This window comes from Lactuca serriola, chromosome 3 (assembly GCF_051521515.1).
Source record: "Lactuca serriola cultivar US96UC23 chromosome 3, Lser_US96UC23_V15, whole genome shotgun sequence".
NCBI classification, from domain to species: domain Eukaryota; kingdom Viridiplantae; phylum Streptophyta; class Magnoliopsida; order Asterales; family Asteraceae; genus Lactuca; species Lactuca serriola.
The window spans coordinates 262,353,493-262,368,880 of record NC_136410.1 but is presented as its reverse complement, the minus strand read 5'-3'; positions in this window follow the sequence as shown (position 1 = coordinate 262,368,880).

The following is a 15,388-nucleotide window of genomic DNA, read 5'->3' as shown; positions in this document are numbered from 1 at the left end:
AAAGCTAGTGGGAGCATAAGTGATATGCTAATAATCATCATGTTAGTGGGAGCATGATAATTATGTTAAGTATTGCAAGCTAGCAATGTTAATTATAGAAAACAAAAGGTTTCAATTGGGAAAAGTTGTTTTGCTATAATTAAGGGAGAGGAAATTATACTTCATCTCAAATCTATAAGCTTAGATCATGAGGTTTTAATCATTTAGTCAAGGATATATATATGAATTTCATGTTGGAATGACTCAACATAAGGAAATTCTGTATATGAGTCCATTATTTGCTTTCTAAAATTCGATTATGATTACGGCATCCCTTTTCATAATCTGAATTATGAGAACTTGGCAAATTGAAATGGAAATGTTATAGCAAAAGACTGGTTTAGTCTTTATGTGAGACATCATGAATCGTGTCCCATATGCTTCGGATATAGGATCGATTACATGTGCTATAATCATCCGTTCTAAAATTTTCAAAAATGCCTGGGGCATTAAGAAGGGAAAAGGTTTAGAACTGGATATGACTAAAAGGATTAAACAATTGTCGAGGACAATCTAAGGTTTACCAAAGATTGGTTGCTCAAGGACAGTTGGAAGTATAGTGATAATTCTGGAAGGACCATATTGACATAATCTGTAAGGAGGCAACTCTTGTTCAGAAGTGATAGTCAAAATGGAATCTGGAAATGTTTCAAAGTTAGAATTTTCAATCTGTTTAAGATTAGGAAACTTAATGCAAGAAGGATGTTTCCAAGGAGCTGATCTCCTTTGGAATACTCTGTAATGATTGCTGTCAAGTCTTTCTGACTTTGTGCATAATCGTTACAAGAGGATCAATGCATATAAGTTTAGAATCTGACAGATTCCAATAAATGGCATGAATTTGGAATTCTTGCATTTGCAGTAAGGATTTGGGAGTGTGAAAAGAGAATCATTGAAGTTATGTTCAATGGATCTAGTTCACAAAGTAAAGATCATAGACAAACATAGTATGCATACTTAGTGTATGGCATGACTAGTGTTTAAGAAAACATAGTGTACATGCTTGGAGCATGGGACAACTATTGTTTTAAATTCAAGAATAAAGTTGATAGCTGAAACAGTATACAATGAATAATGTGTAATCATATGGTGATAAATAAAAGGTGTTTCATTTATGTTCAAAGGGTTGATACCATATTGGATTCTATTATTATTGTGTTTCACTTTGCATGTTTTGACTTCCCGAATAAACTGGGTTATTCTTCCGGAATGACTAAGTTATTCAAACCATCCACAGTCGGTCATATGTTGGAAGTAGATATGAATTAAGACTGTCATGATGGGTTGTAGAGGTCTAAGGTGTTGGACAAGGCTACAGCAATCATGAGTGCTCATAAGTTCTGAGTATTGGATTCAACCCACGCTCATTGGAATCACTTCATGGATTTTATCACGAGTGATCATGAGACGATAATATCTTATATTCTTCAAACCTAGAGATATGAGTTGTTACTATGAGTTGGTAGTACATTGATTGCACGAAACCGCATTCGGTAACTCGGTGCTATAAAACGTGCTTTTGTGTATGATTCAACAAGTAGTAGAACAAGCCATATGAGTCGAAGTTTATCCGTTCCTTTTACCTTCGGGATAAAAGCGATATCTGTGGGCCCCTCGATGATTTGATGATGACAAATGGAAGTGCTCGGCCGGGCCAGGACTGATTTGATTTGTTCAATTAGTCAGTCGTCATAAATCGGAAATCGGGAAACAACAAATGGACAGAGAGAATGATTATAATCCATGTCTCAGTCCATATGATATCTAGAATGGAGGAATATATGATCCCTTATCTAATGGACAAGTCACTGACAAAGGTCAGAGTTCATCGACAAGGTCAGAGTTCGACAGAAGCTTTTGAGAGCTACGATTGCCTGTTGGTTCCTGAAGTCATATGCAATAATAGTTTTAGACTTATCCAAGTGGGAGACTGTTGGATTAATGTCTAAGTCCATAACTATATTTGGTAAGACTTGACCCGACCCGGCATGGTCCATTTGGGTTGCATACCATCATGCACTTGAATGAGAGAAATAACACACTTATGGTTATTAATATATTATAAGTTCTAGTATATTAATAATAAGAATAATAAGATTATTTAATTAGTATTGATCAAGAATTAATCTAGGATTAATTAAGTGATCAAAAGAAGACTAATTAAATATATGGGTTGATTGTGTAAATCATCCATACTTGTATAGTGGGCTAATGCTCCATGGATAATCAAGTTGGGCTAAAACCCATAGGATGGTCCATGGATGCTCCATGGTGTATTTGTACCCATGGATCCAAGGAAATGGAAAGCCATGACAATTAAGAGTTTACCCTAATTGTGTAACTATATAAGCATCTTATTATTGAGGAAAAATCGGCCACTAGAGATAGTGAAGAAAGGGCTAGCCGATTTTGATGAGTGTAGAATTCTCTCAAGTCATTCCAAGTGTTTTGATGATTGTGATTCCATTTGAGGTGTCACACTTGGGGCACTAAGCACTCAAGCTTCATGAAGACTTACTACACCAAAAAGGTATGTATTCTATCCTACTATATCCATTGTTTTATATGCTAGATTAGGATAATACCTTGGAAGTTCTTATTTGCATGTATAATAGAGAAAACATAGATCCAAGGTATTTAGGGTTGCATGTACACTTAGGAAGTGTTAGAATGCTCAAAACCCAACAGTTCAAAGGGACAAAATCATTATATGGACTAATAGAAGAGTTTATGGCAGTAAACTAAGTGTTTACGGCCATAAACTCTCACCCTCATCATTCTTAAATGTTTTGAAGGCCAAGGATTAATCACAAATGATTCAACTAAATTTTACACGACTTGGGGTGTGTTTAAGGCTTCAAATGGCACTCATCTAGGAGTTTACGGCCCTGGAGTATATGCTTTGGCCGTAAACTCTCAATTAGAGGGTTTTTGATATGTTTAAGGCCCCTAAATGATTTTTGGTTGGTTCCATAATTTATTCCAATGCTTAAGGGGTGTGTAAGTTGCATTTTAACACCCAAAAAGGAGTTTACCACCCATGTATATGAATGTATGGCCCAAGCTTGTTCCTGGGAAGTAAACTCATGTTTACTCCTCAAAAATCATATTCAAGGTGCTCTAAGTCCAATCCAATAAGTCCTTAAGCCATATCTAAGCTCTTATGGTGATTTGGAAGGGTTTTAAGGCTCAAAAACCCCATTTACATGTGTTCACGGCCTAAGGCTGATCCAGGGCCATAAACACATGTTTATGGTCTTATCCCATGATTTAAACACGAAAATGAAGGCTAAGGGTCTTATAGTAGGAGCTAGGATGCTTACCTTGGTGTTTTAAGGCTTGGAATGGATGATTTTGGCTCAACAAGATGGATTTGAGGAGAGAGGTTAGAGAGAGAGTGAAAAAGCTTCAAATGAGGCTTAATCAACTTTAAATATGGTTTGAATTTGATACACGGTGAAATTCTACTCGATACCGACGTTAACCGATGCTTCGGGTCGCACCTGATTAATTTGTCTAATTATTAGTTTGGGACGTTTTCACATGTTTCCAACATGTTTGGATACTTACAAGGTCAAAATAAAGTTTTAACTTAATTGACCTAGTTCAAAGACGAAATCGGAACCATTCGCTTAAGACGAGTTTTATTAACAAAACGGTTACGGCGAGGGAACAAAATTTCGGGTTGTTACACCTTGGATTGGAAAGAAGTGGCCATGGGAAGCCCTAGTGGAAAAATGGTGATTATGGGCACATGAGTAGTATGTTGGGAATACATGTGAGTACATTAGGTGTATTTAAGCATCATTATGGAACTTGAGGTTTCTTCTGGACCTTTTTCCCCCATCTTTTTAGCCCTGTTGGCCTTGAGGTTTCTTAGTGAAAACCCTAACCTTTAGGGTTTGTGGAGTATTTAAGCATTATTATGGACCTTTTTCCCCCATCTTTTCAGGCTCGAAGTTCTGGTATCATTTTTTTGCAAACCATATCTCCACTAGTGTTGTTGGGTCTGTTAGATTGCGTCATGGGCTCGGTCCTTAGCCCAGTTTGAATGCCGGTATTGGGCTATCCAACCGTCCATATTTTTCTACTAGGGTTTAGTATATAGGCTGCATGCATGCAGACTTAGTAGTTATCTCTTTCATTGTTTATTTGCTTCATAGTTTTGTAAACCCTAGGTCGCCTCTACAGCGGAAGTTCTTCATCGAGCTCTGCTGAGGCGTGACTTTGTTTTGAATCATAAGCATACATTTGATTCAGATTTGTGTTCATTCTCATATTGTTTTGAATTGTTTGATTTCTATAATCGTGCTTGTGAAAGATGTAATCGATCTAAGAGTTTTAAACTCGTCAATTGGTATCAGAGCAGGAGACTGTGTAATTCTTACACATCTCTTCTGTCAAAGAAGTTCTTAGGGTTTTTAATTCCACATTGATTGATATTTATTGAGCCGTCACTCTATATTGACGTATCTCATTAATTTTTGATCTAACCCTAACGATATATTACAAGTCTGATCTTTTACAGGTAATCGATCAAAAGTATTTACAATGTCCATGGATGATTCACAAACCAATCTGATCAATATGTCCAATAGCATAGGGTCTACAACAAGAATACCGATCTTGTATACACAAGACTATGAAGTTTGGAAGCATCACTTTGAAGACTACGTGATTGGATCAGAGGATAATGGTTATTTAATTTGGGAAGCTATTAATGCAGGCCCATTCGCTCACTCAAGCACATCTAAGATTGTTAAAACACAGAAAGAATACAATCAACTTGTCAATGATGTCAAAGATATTCCTCAGGATGAAAAGGAGAAGTTTCAATGCAATATCAAGGCCCTGAGAATGATAAGGCTTGCGCTGCAGTCAGATACGTTTCGTTTAGTGAGTTCTTGTACTACAGCTAAAGAGATCTGGGATAGATTTAAAGAATTGTATTCCACAGACGAAGACTTGGAACATTCTTTCCAAACTCTCTTGCTGTTTGAATTTGGTGACTTTAAGCAGAAGCCTGAAGAAAAGCTTGTTCAAACTTTTGATCGCTTCAATCATGTGACGTCCCCAAAATCTCGGCCAGAAAAGACCGATTTTCATTTATGCTTTTAAATAATTTGAGAGTAAATCCTTTTGATTTGAAAGAGTTGCGGAATTTGTTCCCAAAACAAAACATGATAAAATAATATTTATCAAAGCATTTCATCAAGAGATGCATTTCATTATATAATCAAAACTCGGGATGTCATGTTCCGATACAGACCATAAAGCATAAACGATAAACATTACAAGTCATTCAACAAATATATACATATACAGGCCTGTAAACAAAACAACAAGATGATCCATCCATCTTACGCCCTTGTGCCACTTCCTGTAATACAAATAAAACTGAGTGGGTCAAGCTTGAGAGTCTGGTGAGCATATAGGGTTTTCAACCCACAATAAATAAGTTATATTTAATTTCACCAACCAAACACTATCCCGATTACCCATTCCCGTTATCCTCACTTTACGTCCCTAAAACAACTATCTCAAGGGACCTAATCTAGGATTTTCATCAGGACGGACATCACCGCGTAGGGGTTTCCTCAACAATAGATATCCTAAAGGCAACCATGAGGGGGATAGAGTACACCGGTGAACACATCATTCACAACACCTATAAGTTATGAACCTGCTAGTGTTCCACTGGACTGTCTAGAAAGAGTCCGTGGTCGTTATCCATACTCCGCTGAATAACTAGATCAACAACAACAACAACATCGAGGCCTCTCATCTGTTTATTACACACCAACTATCTACCCATGTTCTACCCAACATATTAGTAGATAAAAATATATATTTTCATACGTAGTTTAAAGAAAACCTGTATAGCATGCTTTAATCAACACATATATACTGTGACAGATGAGGCACACACACATAACACATATCTCATAAAGAAATAAGCAGATCTATAAGATAGAAGAGAGTGAATACTCATTCACACATAACACAACCAAATATATACACATAGCACGTATTTTTATATTAAATACTTCGTATTATTGTATTAGAAGAAATAACTACACACTCACTTGATCAGAAGACGATCCGACAGCACTACGGCTTATAGAAGTAGTAATCCACAGCAGATCTGGAAGATCTCCTCGAAAATCGAACTTCTCGCGGGCAGAGCTTCGACTCGGGAACCGCGCTTCTCGGGATCTTCGGGGTCTCGGGACTTGCCTCGGGGCTAGAGTATGATACCGGGACTTCGGGGTAGCTTCGGCACGAAAAACGATGCAAAAGACTAGAGAGAAGAGAAGAAAATGAACAAGAAATGAGGCTGCCTTCGGATCCTTTATATAGAGGCTGGAGCCTCGGAGTACGCGGGGCGTACTGCCCAAAACGTCATTGCTTACGTATCCGAAGTGCTCGAGTGCGAGTTTCGACATCCCTCGGAGTACGCGGGGCGTACTCGAGTATGCGGGGCGTACCTCGGATCAGATCGGTGACTCCTTCGGATAATGCTTCCGAATTTTGATTTAAATTTAAATACAAAATGATTAATAAACTTCGGAAATTCATAACTTCTTCATACGAACTCCGTTTTCGACGTTCTTTATATCCACGGAAAGGTGAGACCATGATCTATGACTTTCGTTTAGACTCCGTCGGCTAATTTTGACTTTATTTTTATTAATTATTTTTAATAGGCCGCGACATAAATTTTCGTTATAAATTCATAACTTCTTCGTTTGACGTCCGTTCTTGCCTAACTTTTTATCGTTTCAATACCAACAATGAGATCTTCGATTCTCATTTAGATTGCTTCGGCTAACAACCGCTCGATCTCAATTCGAGTATAATAGGCTGTATACCGCTAAGCCGGAACTTCGATAAATCATAACTTCCTCATACGAAGTCAGATTTGGGCGTTCTATATATATTCGGAAACCTCGTTTCAATTACTACAACATTAACCAAAGATATTAAGTTTATTTTACACTTAAATTTTGACGCTTATTTTTATTCTTAATTAATCAGACCACATAATTAAGCAATTAAGCACAAAACACATAATACTCAAATAATACATTCTTATTATTTCAAAACGGGTTACAAAGGTTAACCTAGACTATTATATTGCTAAATATGACAAGCCCAGAAACACAGGCGTTACAAATCATCTTTTAAGTAAGATGATAAAGCATAGGATTGAATGGAAAGTTATCGAACAAAAGGTTACCTTCATGAATGGTCTCAGATCTGAATGGATGGCTGTTGTGTCAATAGTCAAAGCTCATGAACAGTTCAAGTCTTATTCTCTGGAAAACCTAGTGGGTATTTTAGAATCTCATGAGAATTCTTTATCTAAGGAAATGAATGTGGTTTATAGTATGGGTTCTTTAGCTCTTGTCTCCAAATGAAAAAGTTTGGTTGAAGAAGAAGAGGAATTAGATCTTGCAAATTATAATCTAACCGGTGAAGAATACGCCATGATGGTGTCCAATACCAGAAAATTCATTAAGAAGAAATTCCCAGCCAATAAGAACCGAAACTGGCAGGGTAGTTACAGCGCCGAAAGGATCAAGGAGGAACCGAAGATGGGGTCAAAGTCTGAAGAGTCAAAGAAGGAAGCAAAAGTTGGAGGAGACTCAGGATTCGACTGCCATTACTGTGGAGGGAAAAATCATTTTGCTAAAGACTGTATGATGAGAAAGAAAGAAGAAAAGACAAACGAAGAAGATGAGGAAACGAGCCTCCTAAGAAGATTGGAGGAAATAAAGAAAATAAAGTCTGCTGCTCAAAACTCTACCATGAATGCTCTAATTGTGTAGGATATAAACAACAGTGATGAATTTGGTGGTGTGGAGGTCTGGTCCACAGATTCGGAGGATGATGAAGTTAGGAAGCCCACTCATGGAAAGGCTATGCTAGCAAAAGAAGAACATGCTATGGGAAGATGCCTTGTAGTGACCGAGGGTGTGTCCAAAATAAGAGGATACACAACTGATGGGGGAGTTGAAGAGGAAAGCGGGCTAGAGGACAGATGTTTTGATGCCAAGCCTGTTAGTGCTCAGATCAACGAATGTGATGAGTTGATCAAAAAGGTACAAAATATTGTTCCTTCTCTAAAAATACCAGTTAATAATTATGAAAAGGAATTAAATAACTTAAAATCAAAATGCTCAAGCATAAGTAGCAGTCTCACCGAAACCCATGTCACAAATTCTAACCTAACTGATCAAATCAGCAGGATTTCTTCAAAGAGTGAGGAACGAAGGATGTGGATCGAGCAAAAGGAAAAGGAGTTAATTAGATCTAAAGATGATTCTATTTATTTGCAAAGAGACAATGTTAAACTTCTTAAACAGCGGAATGTGTTTTTTTTAATTGCTAAAAGACTCTATTTTAGCATCACTCAGTTGCATCTTGATTGTGAAATAGGGAAGAAGATACATCGTATGATTTTACCCTTCCTTGAATTAAAGGAGGATGAAATCGATGCTGAAGCCTACAACCGTGAAAGGGTTGGATCTTCTGATGAAGTGTCTCTAGGGTATAAAATAGGTCTGGACAAAATTGAATCTTACATAATGTCCAAGGACCACAAGGACATGCTCAAAAATCTATTAGACGAAAATGATAGATTGAAATTGAGAGCCGAAACTATACAAAAATTTGACTCTTTGAATGCCAATTTATGTTTAGAAAATAAAATTGATGTTGAAAATATTGGATTACTGTCTAAGTCCATAACTATAATTGGTAAGCCTTGAACCGACCCTGCATGGTCCATTTGGGTTGCATGGCATCATGCATTTGGATAGACTAAAATGAGAGAAATAACACTTAAGGTTTGTTAATATATTATAAGTTCTAATATATTAATAAGGTTATTTAATTAGTATTGATCAAGAATTAATTTGGAATTAATTAAGTGATCAAAAGGAAACTAATTAAATATATGGGTTGATTGTGTAAATCATTCATTCTTATATATGTGGGCTTGTGATCCAAGATTCCTTATGTTGGACTAAGTGCATGGGGTGACCCATGGATACTCCATGGAGGTTAAAATCCATGGAGCATAAGGAATGGGTAAAGTCATGAGTTACATGGTGTAACCCTAATAGACACCATATAAAAGAATCCCATGACTCAAGAAATCATGCACTATGGGTGAGTGTCACACTTGGGGCACTACGCACTCAAGCTTCATGAAGACTTTCTACATCAAAGAGGTATGTAATTCTTACTTGATATATGCATATGAATCATATTATTATGCTAGTTAGGATGAATACCTTGGAAAGTTCATATTTCTATGTATAATAGAGAAAACATAGATCCAAGGTATTTAGGGTTGCATGTACACTAATGAGTGTTAGAATGCTCTAAACCCAACAGTGGTATCAGAGCCACGGGTTGTTTTCTGTTATATTGATGCAAATATTTTATTTTCAAAGTTTGATCGAAAGAGTTTTATTTTTTTAAACCTCCATAAGTTATGGATATGAAAAGGTTTTAAAAAAAATTGATTCAAAGTTTTTATGGAGTTACAAAATTTGGTGTTAATGTTCTAAAGAATTACATAACTTAAGAATAAGTTATAGATCACCAAAAGTTTTTTGTGTTACCTTGTTTGATGAGTGAATTTAGATTAATGAAAAAAATTATGTGATAGTTGGTTTTAATCTAAATTAATCTAAAAGAAGTTCATAAAATGTGTTTATGTAACATAAAAGTCACATTTATGAATCTTAAAACTCATAAAAGTTGTCATAGGTTACAAAATGAAGAGTCTTTTTCCTCATTAAATTGTTTTATGACTCCATAACTTGTCCTCAAGTTATGGATGTTCAAGAGTCTCTTCATTAAAGTTTTTAAAACTTTAATTAAACTCATAAGTTATGAAAATCCAAGAGTTTTGAATAGTTTCAAAACTTGCCCTCAAGTTTTGGAATTTGTAAAGTTTTCCCCATGAATACTTTAATTCCAAGTTAAGCCCTTAGAATTTTAAAAGTTAAAATTCAACCCTTATACTTTATAATATTATAAGTTAATAATATATATATATATATATATATATGTGTGTGTGTGTGTGTGTGTTTGTGTGTGTATAAGAGTAAAGTCAATGTTACCGTTAGTAGGCATCATTCACAAAGTCGGTCTATAAGGGCGGTATAAGGTTACTGCCTATAAAATGGTAGTTTAATGGGTGTCCACTCTCACTCACCGCTTCCTTGACCGGTGGAGGGTCGTTAGCCGAACGGGTACGACAAGGACTAGAATTATCCCTTCATTAAAAGTATTAATGATAAATACTAAGTAACTAAACTCTTATAAGTACCTAATCTTAGTTACTTAGGAAAATGTGAATAAGGTGCTAATCCATGAAATTACACTTTGCACTTTGTTTAAGTCGGTTACTGGAGCGTGTGTGGTTAACCGGCACACTAACTCGTATTTAATAAGGTCATAAAAGGGTAACTTAATGTTCATCATAGTATCGATGGAGCGTGTGTGGTTAACCGGCACATTGATTGAGGGGTAAACACTTAAGGGTACCAAGTAATTTGCATGGTTACTTCACACCTTGTTTTGTGATCCTCGGCATCCCAGTCACAAAACCTGAAGGGCACACTCGAGATTGAAACATGTCATTGAAAATTTCAATGAATCTCAAAAGATTTAGGAGTTTCAAATCCAATTAAAACCTAATAATACATTTCGTTTATCTTGGTGGAAATTGGTGAATCGTCATTCACCTACCTTCAAATATTCTATAGCTTAGATTACGACATCCCTCTTCCAAGTTATAAAATAGTTTGTAGGGTCCTAGCCTTAATATTTCATATTGGGTGTTATATTAAGGACTTTAAATCAACTATCTTGAATATATCCCAAAAGATGATCTTCCCAAATCTCTTGAAACAAGCTTTCCTAAATGAAGATGATATCCCATTGAAATCATACTTTTTTCACCTCCTCCAATTAGTCTCCCTATCCCACTAGTTCTTGAAAAGTTTAAGGTCACTCAAGCCCTATTGGCAAATGAAGGTCAAGGTGTGATCACATCTTGGAGATGTAGTCACATATTGACAAGCCAGGAGAGTTGGGTGTCAAAGTATTGAGAAAGTTGGTGGCTTAACTACTTTCTAAGTCACATAGTGAGATCTTTTGGGAATCCTATAAAACAGACTATGACAAGAACCTTAATGATCTTATCTATTTGGTAAGATCAACTCCCTAAAACCTGTGGACATTGAGAATAATGACATTGGATATCAAGTAAAGCTCTCTCTTCCCAATGGAAACGGATCGGCCATAGTCAACCCGGTTGACCAAATGGTAAAGAGAAAGGCTAAGTCTGTGATAGTCCCATGTTCCATTACCAAAGCGTCCATATGTTAAATTGCCAAAGGAATGGGCATTGGTTGCGAAGCTGCCAAATTTACCTAAGGATGTTAAAGTCAATAAGTTTGGCTCTACTTCAGGTAAAGTCCATTGTCTAACTCTTTTAAGTACATGCTGATTCTGATCCCGAGGATGGATTTCAATCGCATGGTCCGGTGATCAGAATTTCGGGCTATTACTTAAGAGTTATGATATTTATATTGCTTAGGAATAGATAACAACAAGGTTTTCATATGGATTTTAAGGATAAGTTTTTCTGCAAAGTTTTAAAATAAAATAAAAAGGTTTTGATTTTATTTATTTTAAGTATCCTTACAATGGCATTTGTGAAAAGTTTTTGCTTATAAGATTCCACTGATAGAAATATTGGAGAGTGAATTTGATTCTTTCATTTGTGGTAGTGTCTAAATTTACCAAATAAGAAAAGATTCTCATCACCCAAGTTTCAAGTGGACCGGAACTTGGAATCATACAAGTTGTACAGTATGATGAATGAGAACTTTCAGCTTGGAAAATTAAGACTAATTCCTTATGTGAATAAGAGAAGGACTAAGGGATCGAGCACACATTCGTGTGCACTGGTCAAGTCCACCACAAAAGATCGATAAGATTATTCGTCATAGTTTAATAAAGCTTAGTAAATATGGTTATATTTACAAGCTTAAGTGTAATTCTAAGACATCAGAAAAGGTTCCAATGTATGGCAGAGCGAATAAGAAGAATCAAATTAGGCAGAAGGATAAAAGTTTCTCAAATCTGAAAAAAATGGGAGAGTACTTTAGTATCATGTTATGTGATCATCTTAATGATTTAGATACCTTATCACAATTCATCCTCTAAGTGCATTCTGATAGCTAAGAAGAGGAGCTATGAATTGTTGAAGTGGTTAAATCAAGAAGATGATTCAGACATCGTTCCAAAACAATTCTTAGAGTTATACTCTAAGAATGTAACTTGAGTGACATGTCTTAAAGAAGGTTTAAAACACATGTTAAATGTAAGAGTAAAAGTTTTCTACTCTCGTACATTTGAAATTGGTATGTTGTGATGTTTTGGATAAAACAAAGACCAACTCAGACCAATTGTGTGAAGTGTTTGTCTTGATTAGAATCCACACTATCTCTTGAGTATTTGAAAAGAGAGTCTTATATGTCAAGAGGACAGTGGGAGTCTTAAAGGTCTTGAAAGTCTTCAGAACTAATCAAGAATAAAACCTGAATTTCTTCACTAGCACATGACTTGAGGTTCATAACCTATCATGTTGACATATTATCTGGCAAGAATTTAAGATTGCACAAGTTTAATCGATATGAGTTTGGATTTGTCACTAACCTTGTCTTGTGATTATGGTTTTGACAAATTCACATGGATAAGAACACATACACTATTAAATCTAAGTGTCATAAGGTTTCTCTCCGATTCATGAAAATGATGGTGAGGAAACACTTTCACTAAGTAGATTTTAGCTAGATAGCAATTGTGATATTTGCATTCTCAAAGTCGTTAGTGGAGCGTGTTTGGTTAAACGACACACTAACGTGGACTTGTGAGAAGTGGCAAAGGTCTAAACAATCAAGACTATGATTACGGAATCCATTTTCATAGTTCTTAAAATTGTTTAGACACACCTATGAGCTATCTAAGATAAGGTGTATGATATTGATAAAGTTTTATCAAAGCAATCTAGTATCAGAAATCGGAACTTTGGTAAGAAAGTCAATTTCTAAGTACATGTCAAAGCTAGTGGGAGCATAAATGTTATGCTAATAATCATCATGTTAGTGGGAGCATGATAATTATGATAAAGGTTGCAAGTTAGCAATGTGAATTATAGAAAACAAAAGTTTCAATTGGGAAAGAGTTGTTTTGCTATAATTAAGGGAGAGGAAATTATACTTCGTCTCAAATATAAAAGCTTAGATTGAGGTTTTAATCATATTCAGTCAAGGATATATATATGAATTTCATGATGAAAATGAGCCTGTTACAAAACGTCATCTAAAGGCAGTAAACGAAAAGCTTGATCTACTGCTTTCATCCTCTCCCTCTGTTGCCTATTCAGAAGCTTCTTTGAAGGCCTTGTTCTCCTCGATCTTCACCGAACACAGTGCTACTTTATCTGCTGCAGCCAAGGCAATAGAAGCCTCCACTTCCCAATGTCAACAGGCCTCTCTTGCTGTTGATGCCTCTACTAAGGAGTGCAAGGACGCGACCACAAAAGTCGATAAACTAGTCTCCAAAGCTCATATATTTCTAGATTCCTTGCAGGCTGCTGCTGCCAAAAACGCTCAAACTGTCAATGCTTCAGTAGAGGACCTTCAAAGGTCTCTTCAATCTGAGCGCTCGAACCTCAAAGCGGCACGCCAACCCATTCAGCAAGCCAATGAAATGCTCCATGCTAATTTCAAAGACCGGTTAACTCAACCGGAAGTGGAGTTAGCTTTGGAGAATCGCATTCTGGATGAGCTCGACAGACGTATTGCCCAGCTTAAATTGCAAACACACATGTTGCGTACTGCTAATGCTGAGATTAATGACCTCATGTCAGAAAAGGAGGTCATTAGAAGTTCTGCTGCAGATGTTCACTTCATCCTTCTTCATCTTATTGAGGTTCATGATCCGATCATCACTATAAATGTCAGGCGTCATCTGACAGACAAGCTCAGACCGGCATTGGACATCCTTAGCCGTATCGAGGGTGTTCCGGTGACCGGCATCCAACCGAAACAAGGGGAGAGAAAGTTGTTGGCTTTTGAGCATTCTAACACTCCTAAGTGTACATGCAACCCTAAATACCTTGGATCTATGTTTTCTCTGTTATACAAGCAAATATGAACTTCGAAGGTATTATCGTAATCTAGCATACAAAACAATGAATATAACAAGATAGAATACATACCTCTTTGATGTAGAAAGTCTTCATGAAGCTTGAGTGCCTAGTGCCCCAAGTGTGACACCTCAAATGGTTCACACAACACCAAATACACTTGGAATAACTTGAGAGAAACTTGAACACTCCTTGAAATCGTCTAGCCCTCACACTCACACATAGTGCATGATTTCTTGAGCCATGGGATTCTTTTATATGCTGGCTATTAGGGTTACACCATGTAACTCATGACTTTACCCATTCCTTATGCTCCATGGATTTTAACCTCCATGGAGCATCCATGGGTCACCCCATGGACTTAGTCCAACTTAAGGAATCTTGGATCACAAGCCCACATATATAAGAATGAATGATTTACATAATTAACCCATATATTTAATTAGTCTCCTTTTGATCACTTAATTAATTCCAAATTAATTCTTGATCAATACTAAGTAAATAACCTTATTAATATATTAGGACTTATAATATATTAACAAACCTTAAGTGTTATTTCTCTCATTTTAGTCTATCCAAACGCATGATGCCATGCAACCCAATGGACCATGTCGGGTCGGGTCAAGTCTTACCAATTATAGTTATGGACTTAGAGATTAACCCAACAGTCTCCCACTTGGATAAGTCTAAAACAATTATTGCGTATGACTTCAAGAACTGACTGGCAATCGTAGCTCTCAAAAGCTTCTGTCGGACTCTGACCTTGTAGATGAACTCTGACCTTTGTCAATGACTTGTCCATTCGATAAGGGATCATATATTCATCCACTCTAGATATCATATTGACTCAGACATGGATTATAATCATTCTCTCTATCCATTTGTTGTTTCCCGATTTCCGATTTATGACGACTGACCAATTGAACAAATTAAATCAGTCTGGCCCGGCCGAGCACTTCCATTTGTCATCATCAAATCATCGAGGGGCCCACAGATATCACTTTTTTCCCGAAGGTAAAAGGAATGGATAAACTTCGACTCATATGGCTTGTTCTACTCCTTTTTGAATCATATACAAAGGCACGTTTTATAACACCGAGTTAGTGA